This window comes from Trachymyrmex septentrionalis, unplaced genomic scaffold (genome assembly GCF_001594115.1).
Source record: "Trachymyrmex septentrionalis isolate Tsep2-gDNA-1 unplaced genomic scaffold, Tsep1.0 scaffold16, whole genome shotgun sequence".
Lineage (NCBI taxonomy): Eukaryota > Metazoa > Arthropoda > Insecta > Hymenoptera > Formicidae > Trachymyrmex > Trachymyrmex septentrionalis.
Window position 1 is genome coordinate 3,406,429 of NW_017304758.1, and position 11,189 is coordinate 3,417,617.

General features: G+C 35.8%; 1 protein-coding gene across 1 annotated transcript in view; it reads left to right on the forward strand.

Moving 5' to 3' along the window:
- Positions 1–7,400: 7,400 nt before the first annotated feature.
- LOC108745961 (N-acetylgalactosamine kinase) overlaps positions 7,401–11,189 on the forward strand; it is an 18,230-nt gene continuing 14,441 nt past the window's right edge. Inside the window, exon 1 of the mRNA XM_018482405.1 lies at positions 7,401–7,604. The gene's annotated coding sequence lies outside the window, so the exon portion shown is untranslated. The remainder of the gene's footprint in view (positions 7,605–11,189) is intronic.

Consider the following 11,189-nt stretch of genomic DNA (forward strand, 5'->3'; position numbering starts at 1 on the left):
ACACACACACACACACACACACACACACACACACACACACACACACACACAAGCCACAGATTTATATAAAATTTACCCAGACGACACCAACTAAAAGTAACATTTATGTTATAACATAATTTCGCACTCTAATATAAATGTTATATTACATTAGGATACAGATGGACAGTTAAATACAAATTTGAAAATAATTATGTTGGTTGATTAAAATAATTACGTAGAACGCTTAAACGTTGATAATGATACTGTAAATTTTATCATTCTAGCAACCAATTTATATCTACACAATTATTTTGATGATCCAAACAAAATTATTTTACATCTAGCTAAATTTTTAAATATTTTAGCAAAACTATTCTTTACGTGTAGATAATTTTTGATTCGCGAAATTGCAATTTACTATTTTCCTATATCACATGCAAAAAAATTGTAAATAATTAATAAATCAATTGATTTCAAGTTTAAACTAGAATAAGTATTCAAAATATATTAATAATTAAGAATAATGTTAATTTTATTATTACTAAATGTGTATGCAATAAAAATGTAAAATTCATATATAATTTAAGTGAAATATAATTTCGAAAAAATTTGATTAAATTTATCGAAAGGATAAAGAAATTACGTGAAATTCCTGTTACGCATTCTGCGATTAAGAAACATTCTGTTCTCTTTTATTAAGATATTTGGAAGAAGACACGTTTTAAGCTTCTGAGAAATAAATTTAATCTTGAAATTACATGTATTGCAAAATCTCTCATAAAGAGGCTCTCACCGCTGTGCGCCATTCATTTGGCGGACGTTAAATCTCAGTTAACTGATTTCGCTCGTATCTCGTAACGGAAGCTCATCCTCATCGAGAGAAGGAAGTCGAGAGTCGTCGCGGGAGAGGATTTCGAAGACAACGTGCAGGCGGAAGGGAGGCAGCTCGGAGGGACGTGGCGACGACAAGGGTGGGGCACTCATGTTTATATGCATTGTATTGCTAAAACCCTTTTAACCGAATTACATTTAGCGATTCTAGTGCCGCTTCTGTGCTACGTAACTTTCCCTCCTTCTCTGTCATTCTCGTGCTCCGCCTCCCTCTCTCTCTCTCTCTCTGTCGCCACCTCCGTCTCCCTTTCACACGCTCCGAGATACGGCGCGTGTCTACGTATGCGAGGAGCTACTCCATCCGCCTTCGGAAGATCCCATACGACGGTGGTGAGCTGATGGCAAGGTTGATGGTGTGGGAAGCGGTGGGCCGATGGATGAGTGGCGGAGGGGCTGAGGACGCGGAACGAGCGCGATGGGGCTGGATTCCAAGAGTCGGAGAACGGCATCCCTGAATCCCTGATTCTCTTGGTAAACAAGTGCTTGGGTGATTCACTGCTTGTTCACTCCTATCGGCCGTCGTTTGTTTCTAGACGCCATTGCGTTCTACGATTCTACCTCGTTTTCCGGTCTAATGGATTTTGGGGGCCGTCGAGGGTTGCTTCGAGAGTCCCCTCATGTTCCCTCCTCTCTTCCTCTCTTTCTGTTTTTCTCTCGAATTAGAGATTTTCTAGCATCTTTCAAATATAGATCCTGTCTAAAAACTTTGTGAGAGTTTTTGATACTGCCAACGATCTGTGGTAATTTTGCTAATGGACCGTGTTCGACGACAAGATCCGCGACGCGATTTATTGCTTCATCAATATGACAATTTGGAATTTTCATTAAAAATAAAATCAACGCAAATTTCGCAAAATTTTTGTATATCATAATTACCTTAACATAATATAAAATTGAATTTCTTTCTTTTGTAATTGTATACATATATGGAAAAAAAATTACTACACACAAATTATTTATAATACAATTTATTAATAATATGAAATATCTCTTTAATTTCATAAAATCCAATATAATTAATATTAATTTATGTTCTATTCCTAATACCTTTATTTATTGTTAAAGATTTGATTCGTTTTGTAATAGAGAAGCTCAAGAAATCTTGATCAATTTTCAGAATGAATCTTTTCAAGTATTTAAACTTCCAACCATTTTTTTTATAGTAATGTAAAAGAAAAAAAGGTAGGTAATTTCAACACAACAGTATTCCGAGATATTTCAAGGGTCAAGCACCGCCATCTTTAACTTAGAACACCCCACAAGGATCACGAGATGTACGTCCCTGCCTTGGCTCGTGCGCATCTCGCGGCAGAGTCCGTCATTAGCGCTAACAAGGTTAGCCTGGGGCTGAAGGGGGTGGCGGGGGGCCAGTGGGGGAGGGCAAAGGGGGATGCTACCCTCCTCCAGCGACCTACCCTTTGCTCGTGTAACACGTACACACGTATGCACGTGCGCGAGCGCGTGTATGGGCGCGTACGCACGTATACACACGTACGAACTTGCGGCTGTAGCTTCCTTAGAACAAGGGGGGATAATAAGATCTGCGACAATCAACCCCAACGACGACGACGCCGTCATGACGCTCTCTCGGACGAGCTTTCAGGCGACGTCCGTCACGTTACGTGCACATCTACCCCTCTTCTCTCGTCCTCTCTCCATTCTCTGCGTCCCTCTTTCCTTCGTCATACATGCCTGTCTCTGCCTCTATCCTGATTTCTACATGTACCTCTATCCGTCTCCATCATCCGTTTCTATTTTTGACACTCTTTCTCATTTTCATTCTTTCCTCTTTGTCCTCACATTCAGTCTTGTCCAACTCATCCCTCGTCCTCCCTTTCTATCCTCTTTCAATTTCTTGTTCTATCACTACGGTGTTCTCCGAGATAGGAAGCTATCCAGTTTCCACAACCTTCCTTGCACGATTCGTCAACAATTCGTCTCGACCATTAAGACGTGGCACTGCAATAACGTCAATAACTTTGTGGACTTCCAATAATAACGACAATAAAATCTTCAATATTTTAAGAATTACTTGTTGATACGAGAAAACGACATATTAAATGATCCTAAGTTACTTTCACTGATCTGTTTTATCTTCGAATAAGGCAAACTTATTTAACGTATAATTTAGTAATGCTTTAATAAGCCAGATAGTAATAACGAGTGAACCATGCTATTTATATCCTACACGTGTAATGGCGCGGAAGGGAATATTGAATATTCCCATAAAAACTAACACGACTAACTAACACAAGGATACAATCCATTCTGCTGGAGTCTGATTTACTAATATCTTTCATCATATTTTCCCGAGTGCTGTTTCTACTTTGTCTTCGTAAGAGACAATTCCATTACAAGATAGATTGTCATAAGACCGAATCTATTAGGATTAAAGTTACAGATCACGTAAATTATTGTTATGAGCAAATAATGTATATTTTTATGTATAGGGAAAGAATGTACCGGACAAATCAATTATATCGTCTTTAATGAACCTATCAACGAAGCGAAAAAATTACTTTCATCTTATTATCAATCCTTTCTTCTCACTCTTGTTTTTTCTCTGCGTTCTCATATTTTTATATCGTAAAGTATTTCAGATGGAAGAGAGAAAAAGTCGATTCGTGATATCATAAAGTCTTAAGATATCATAAATCAATCACAGAATCGTTCCAGCATCTTAAGATATTACTTAAGATATTCTTGAAATAAGAATGGACTATGAATACCGGCCCAAGTTTGTAAAAAATCACTTCACAATTTTTTTTATATTTCCAAGGCATTCTATCAAAATAATCTAGATACAAAATTTCTGAAACGAAGCCAAAATCGTAGCGCGTTGTTTGAAATTTATACTTCACTTCTACTTTTATCTCTGATACATGAGAGTGGCATTCGACACGAGGAACATACAAGTATAACGTTTACAGCACGAACGCTCGCGATATATCGCCGGGCGAAAGAGACTAAGCCGAGATACCCGGCCGGCGGTTCAGTAAACATGACAAAGACTCATAGATCAGTCGCTGATCCGTTGCTGCCGAGCTGTTCTTACCTCACAGGACGGACCACAACGTTAAGTACGGTGACCGGCAAGCATAGATTGTGTTGGTCGAGCCGATTGTGTGTAAGTGCCTCGGAAGAGGAGAGGAGGAGAATAGAATTAGGCGAGGAGGTGCCGGAGAGGTTGAACATCAGGGGTGGCGGGGTGGAAGGAAGGAAAGCAGTCCGAGTGGAATGAGGGACTCGAGGGGTTGCGGGAGGCTGGAAGGAGCTAACCGCATCGTAATCAACGTAAAATGGCGTCGGGAACAGGGAACGGAGAACGGAGGAGCCTCCTGAGGTCGTGCCGCCATTGTTGATCACCCTCACCCTCGTATAATACGTGCTATACGGTTCACCCAGGGATGCACTCTCCGTGGGCACCGCGCCGAAGTTTCTTACATCTCGCTGGAATTTTATATCGCATTCGGATAGATGCGAAACATTTTACGATCGTGTTAAAGTAAGATTTCGGAATACAACTTGAGGCTTCGATGTTGAGTACTTGTGATAATGTACACTGACATATGGTGAGATTAGAAAATCTAAATCCTTATATAAAATAATACTAGCATCCCCTTTAGACTCTCATTATCAATTTCACAAAAATGAAAATTAAATATGACATGTTATATTATTTTGCTCGATTATTTTGATACAAATTTGAAATTTAATTCTTTACGTGAAGACACAAGAAACTACAACGCGGTAGCTAGATTTGGCGCAAACCTTTTTATTCCTCGAGAAGTACCTGATTCATAATACTGCTCCGCTTGACGGTTCATTTTGTATTTTACGATAAATCCCCAGTTCACTAGCGAGAAAGCGCGCTTCACTATCCGAAGTTGGATTCGACCCTGCGGGATGCTCGGCAAGTCGTAATAAATTACGCAGAAGTGGAGCCGTGAGCGGAGATTACTGGCCCGGTTTCTCCCACCATAGCATAGCAGCAGCCCGGCTCCTATTTCACCACCAACCACTCCCCTTTTCACCACCGTCTGCACGATGGCGATGGCAGTTTCTCTTAAGCCCCCGCCGCCTGCCTGCCTGCCTGCTGCTGCAAATTTTGACGGGCGCACGCCAAATGCGACGCTAATGAAATCGACTCGCGATTCGCGCTGTGGATTCAACGACACGGAAACCGCTCCGCAACGTTATACGGAGATACATTTCAATCATGCTATATGATCTCGTTCGCAGCTTCCAATGCCCCAGTATTATTCAATGGTCTTTCGAGCGATGAGAATATTCTCAAGTGGTGAAGATATAATATACTAATGTAACGTCGTCGAGAGATGCTTGATTCACAATTTTTAGTACTTCTGATCCGTTCACAAGTTCCAATTAATTTAACATAAATAATTTAACATTTTATAATAAATCAAATAACTAATAAATGTCTGATGTCCATTTCTACCGAAAGAGATTAATTTACTCTTTATCTTCTTCTTATTCTTAGAATTAGAAAAAAATAAAAAGTAAGTTAAACCGAAATTAAAATACGTTGATCAAAATGGACATTAGACATCCCTGACATTCAACCACCCATATCAAAATTCAAACGTCGATTTGCAAATATATATTCAATATATTTTGAATATAGTCGACCGCGTTTTTCTTCTGTAAAAAAAAAAAAAATGGATAGATTCGTTTGCTCTGGAACATACTCGAGAACGGCGCGGCGAATTAACAAGCCACTCGTGATTTCGAATCCGTCCGCAGCAAGCGTCGCCAACAAAGTCAGAGTAATTCGGATTGGCTGCGCGCGGCAGATCACATAAAAATTCAGAGAAGTACTCTCTGAACGGTTCATTTCACCCGAGCTGATCGTGTTCGACTCAGCCTCGAGGGCAACATACATTATGGTGTGCTGACTGCCTACCATCTTCTCCGATAATGCAATTTAATCCTGAGAATGATATAAGGAACGCTTTTGTGTTACCCGCGCCGTTTCCGGAATACGTATTCCTCTTTTCTCTTCAAAATTGCGCGAGCTGCACGAGTGAGATTTAAACGCGTTTTCTAATTCCCGGGACTACGGTACTTTACTCACGATAGCCGTATCAGCTTACAAGATTATAGAAGGCAGAATCTAGTTGGATGAGATTTCTTAATATATATGACTCAAAAAATATTGTACGTCGAATTTCTTTTATGGAAGAAAAAAATTACGACCAGCATTCTTGTGCTTTCAATTTAATACTTACATTTCGGATTATTCTTTATCATTTTCAACTCGTCTCTCGATCATTTCAGCTTTTATTAAAATTTGATAAATACTCTTAAAATAGTCCTAAAATAGTATTTGTCAATATTTAGTTTTGTGCACCCCACAATCAGTGGCACACAGAATATAGACATGATCAAACAAACAGAACAATAGTGAAAAGATGACCATGTATGCGTAGAACAAATACATTTACTTGCTACTTCGATACTTCTACCTTATCGATAGAACAAAAAAACATTAGATGTTATTCAAAATTTAATGACTGCAGTCCAATAACCGCATAGAATAAATATATTTCAATATCTTGTTCGATGAGATCGTCAGTAGCAGTTATTGGTAACAATTGTTAATAAAATCAACTGAAGATAAATCATTGGCTACAATACTGTACGATCATATCATATCATACTGGCTGCTGATATTATTGCTGACTGTTGTAATCGATAATATCACTTCTGTAGAAACATATGATTTCTATCCTAAAATGGACAGATTTCTATCAATGTAGGTTAATTTTAATTATCTCTTTAACTTTTTTAATTCTTAGAACTGTGAAAAAAAATATAAAAAATTTAATTAAACCAAGATTAAAGTTAATCTATACATTAATAGAAATGGACATTAATCATAGAAAATGTATAATACAAAATGTGTGCTTTGCCTACAAATTACGTTTCAAAAGTAATATACAAATAATACATTCTCTTAGCAAAAAACCTTCATTTCGTTCAAACAAATCCTTTAGATCTTTTAAATATTGTATATATTAAAAATACAGATCGAAATATATTTTTATTTATTATAGTAGAAAAGAGACAAAAGTTTTAAATAAAACTGGAAATGTATGTTACTGTTATATATAATATTTATTTTTTTTTAACATATCTCTATAATTTAAAAATAGATATCTCCCATTTAAGATTATTGTACAAATTGCGGATAAGTTCCTGTGTTTAAAATCCGAGTAGATGAGCTCAAAATAATCACATTAATACGGTCCAAATTTTAAAAAATTTTCAATACCAGAACCTAAAGGTTAAAGGCTAAAAGCATTTCGTTAGTGATCTACGTTTTAGTACAAACACGTTCGAATAACCCGCCACGGTAACACGGTAGGTAAGGCCGCGTTCATCGTTATCTGAATGCACCCAGGTGTCGTTTCATCCTTGTTTAACATTCGACGAACAACAATAATGAAACGACACCTGGGTGAACGTGGACGAAAATTCTGAACGCAATCCAGTGGCGAATAATACACCAGCAACAGCGACTCGTTTGTACTTCGTTTGTACGACGGCGTGTTGTACTTCGTAAAATGACAGATCGATAAGTAACGTCGTGGTCCACGAGTCAAGAATGCAACTACGCCGTAAAAACGCATCACGTGTTGATAAGGTTAATCAACGGCGATAACGAGCCGCGTCATTCAGTAAGTCGTGGCGAGCTCCTGTAGAACGAGGTACGTCCCTATCGTCTTGTCAAAGCTTTATCGAATCCCGAGACGCTTTATTAAAATTCCGCCGCCACGTAACAAGGTGTCCCTTCTGCATGCTTTACGACAATAAACAGCTGATACGGCACAGCCGGCGCCGCTCGCAACAACCTCGCGCGCGCTCTCGCGTCGCACCGTATCGCTGATTCGGCGCTATTACGAATCGTTTATCGTAAAATAATGTGTGTGCAACGTATCAAATATCCGGGAGAAGATTTTAATATCCAATTAGTGGCTCTTAACTGTGTTCGATACGAGGACGTTCGGTTGTAATTTGCAAAGGTTTCTTTTCCTTATAAACAAATGGAGATTTTCTAAAATATTTATGGGATTTTTAATCGGAAATTTTAAAAGAAACTTTGTACACAAACGGATTAATTAACCGTGTAATTACACTGAAATCATGTAATAGTTTGCGATTTGGGAATCTAACGTTATAACGTAGGTTGTCCCTACTTCACTCCAAAACAATGAAATTCAAGATTTTGGTGACTATTCCTTACTCATGCTACTTACAGCTACGCGGAAGAAATTTTTCGCGCTGCTTCGAGATTACGATGTACCAGTTTTAACGAAAAAATTACTGTTTCAATCGTATCTTTATTTTTCGGAGTAGGAAAGAAAGAGAGAGAAAAATCACGGCTTCAAGATGATCATGATTTTTACCGGAAGAGTCTTTCATAATCCCTGCGGTCGCATCTATACGCTAAACTTTCTCTTATTCATAAAAAGTAGCTACATCTAACGATCGCGCAATTAATAGCAGATGTTCTTTCTATCGAACATCTGTATTATGTAACAAGAATAACATTCCAAATAGCACCTATTGATATCGATTTTTAAGAACTAATAAAAAAAAATATTTGATACAATTGTGTGTTAAAATCTCATATTCTGTTTTTCACCAACACGTCGAATTAACAATTTAATTTTCAATCATTTAATTGGTAAAAATAAATTGTTGACCTTTCTGTATTCTTACTAAGGAAAGGCAAATATTAAAAATTATAAATTAGATGCAACAAAATCTTTCGTAAATAAAAAAAAATAAAAACGAAATCTGTAAATAATATATCCACACACACATGTAAATCATATATGCATAACATTCACTATGCAAGTTTAAAATATCAGTTTTATATTAATTGATATAAATATTAATAGAAATTATCATAAATATTAAATATTATATTAATTGATATAAATATTACGTAATATAAATATTTGTATACTGAAGTATTATGCAGCACTCGACTATATTGACATTATCATTTATACGTATATATATATATATATATATATCTTATCATTTGATAAAAGAAACAAATATTAAAGCTTATAAACTGGATCAAAAAAAAAGAAACACGCAGTAGTGTAGTCTCGCACCAAGTGTAGAGATCATCCTGTGTCTTTACGCGAGTCGGCGAGTTGCGAACACTCGAGATTATTGGATCTCTTAAATGACTGAATTGACTATCTTTTGAATAGGTTTAAATTATATAATAAAACTATTTTTACTTTCTACATACCTTACTACATAACAAAGATATCGCGATGCAAAATTTGAAATGTCAAATTTTTAAGATAAGCCATCGGAAATGTTGTCATAATCGGAAATGTTGTCCGTTTCACATTTTAAACAGTAGATGGCACTCGCCTGTTGCGACAAAATGGGTATAAAGGAAGTGAGATTTGCACCCCTTAAGGCATTTCCCCCTTGGAGCAAACAGTCATATTCATCCTTAATAAGTCATTAAAAATTGCAAAATTACGTTACCTAACTATACAAAAAAATATCTTCGATTTATGCGCTACTATTTCCAAACAATTTTGATTTTTGCGCTGTAATCCTTAAAGAACCCCCTCCCCCCCCCCCTGCAGCAAACTGTAATATTCATATCTAACATACTTTAATTGTGCAAAGTATATTTTCGATTTATGCGCTATGAATTTCAAGCAATTACGTTATTAAAAATATTTATTCGTTTCTTGATGAATAAAAATGAATGTATTCGAATGAGTATTTTCTATACAAAGATTATGCGTTTCGCGGGTTTTCTCATCAGGGCGAGGAGCAGCCTGATACTGTATCAAGCTGCTCCTCGCCCTGATGAAGTGAACTGCAAGGTTCACGAAACGTTGGCATTCCAAAAATGGATCTGGACACGAAGGAAACCCGCGAAACGCATAATCTTTATATAGAAAGCACCCGTGGAAGCTTCAAGAATATTGAGTATTTTCATTCATTTTTTCGAATATTATACATTCATCGAGCACACTACCTTCTTCAAAATCCTTTTACATTATTATCTTTGATTTTTTAATAGAAACGCAATTGCTTGGAATTCATAGCGCATAAATAAAAAATATACTTTATACAGTTAAAGCATAGAGGAGAAAGTAGTATTATGACCAGTGTATATATTGTAGCTTCCCTTAATATCTCCGCTATTATACAATATATAGCAAATCCTAATGATTATTTATGGAATTATTTGTTCAGTAGTTCCACCCCATAACCGTTACACTATGACATTAATGTATATGACCAATACTCAATATAGCCAGCACTTATTATAACGTATTTTTACTTTCAAGTATTTCGAAATGTTTCTGAGGTATATTTTAGCATTTAATTACACCTACTTCCTCATTTTTCTTGAGCGTATTATCACATGAATATATGTATTTTTGAGTGTGTTATTTGCTATTTAACATTTTATTTGACTGTATATATTTTGAGTTATGCAAATTTAAACAATAGTATGGCATTTTGCTAATGTAGTCCTCTATGAGTACTGATTATTCAGACCTCTTTTTTGAGGTTTTCATGAAAATAATTATTTGAAAATCGATTGTAGCTCTACTGTTGATCTACGGTTTATATTACGTGTACTAAGATTTTTAATAGATACTGAAGCTTATATACAAAAGCTATGTGAATGCAGGATTATGTGCGTTACCTCAAAAAAGTAACGCACTATTACCATTACTTGAAAAGTAATCGATTCGTTACTTTTTTTTATAATGCTAAAGTAAGTTATTAGATTTTAAAATTACACACATTAGCTGATAATTAATTTAATACTAAATGTGAAATAAATATTCAAACTTGAAACTCTCTTCTAACTAGTTTACATATAGAGCAAGAGTTCTCTATATTAAACTTACCTACAGTTTTACTAATTCTTTATTTTACTTACAATTAGATATATCGTTATTTTAATGTATTCATTTTTATAAGAATTTAGATTAAATAGATAATATATTAAACATTATTTTTGAACGTTAACGTTCCCTGGTGGAAATAAATCGATGAAATCTTTATCAATAAATCCATTTCAGTATAATTCATAATAAAATTGATAAAGATTTCAGCGATTTTCAGCGATTTTAATGATTTATTTCCACCAGAGTTACTATTATGTGTATTTCAATATTTATTGGTGGAAATAAATCATTAAAATCGCTGAAAATCGCTGAAATCTTTATCAATTTTATTATGAATTATACTGAAATGGATTTATTGATAAAGATTTCATCGATTTATTT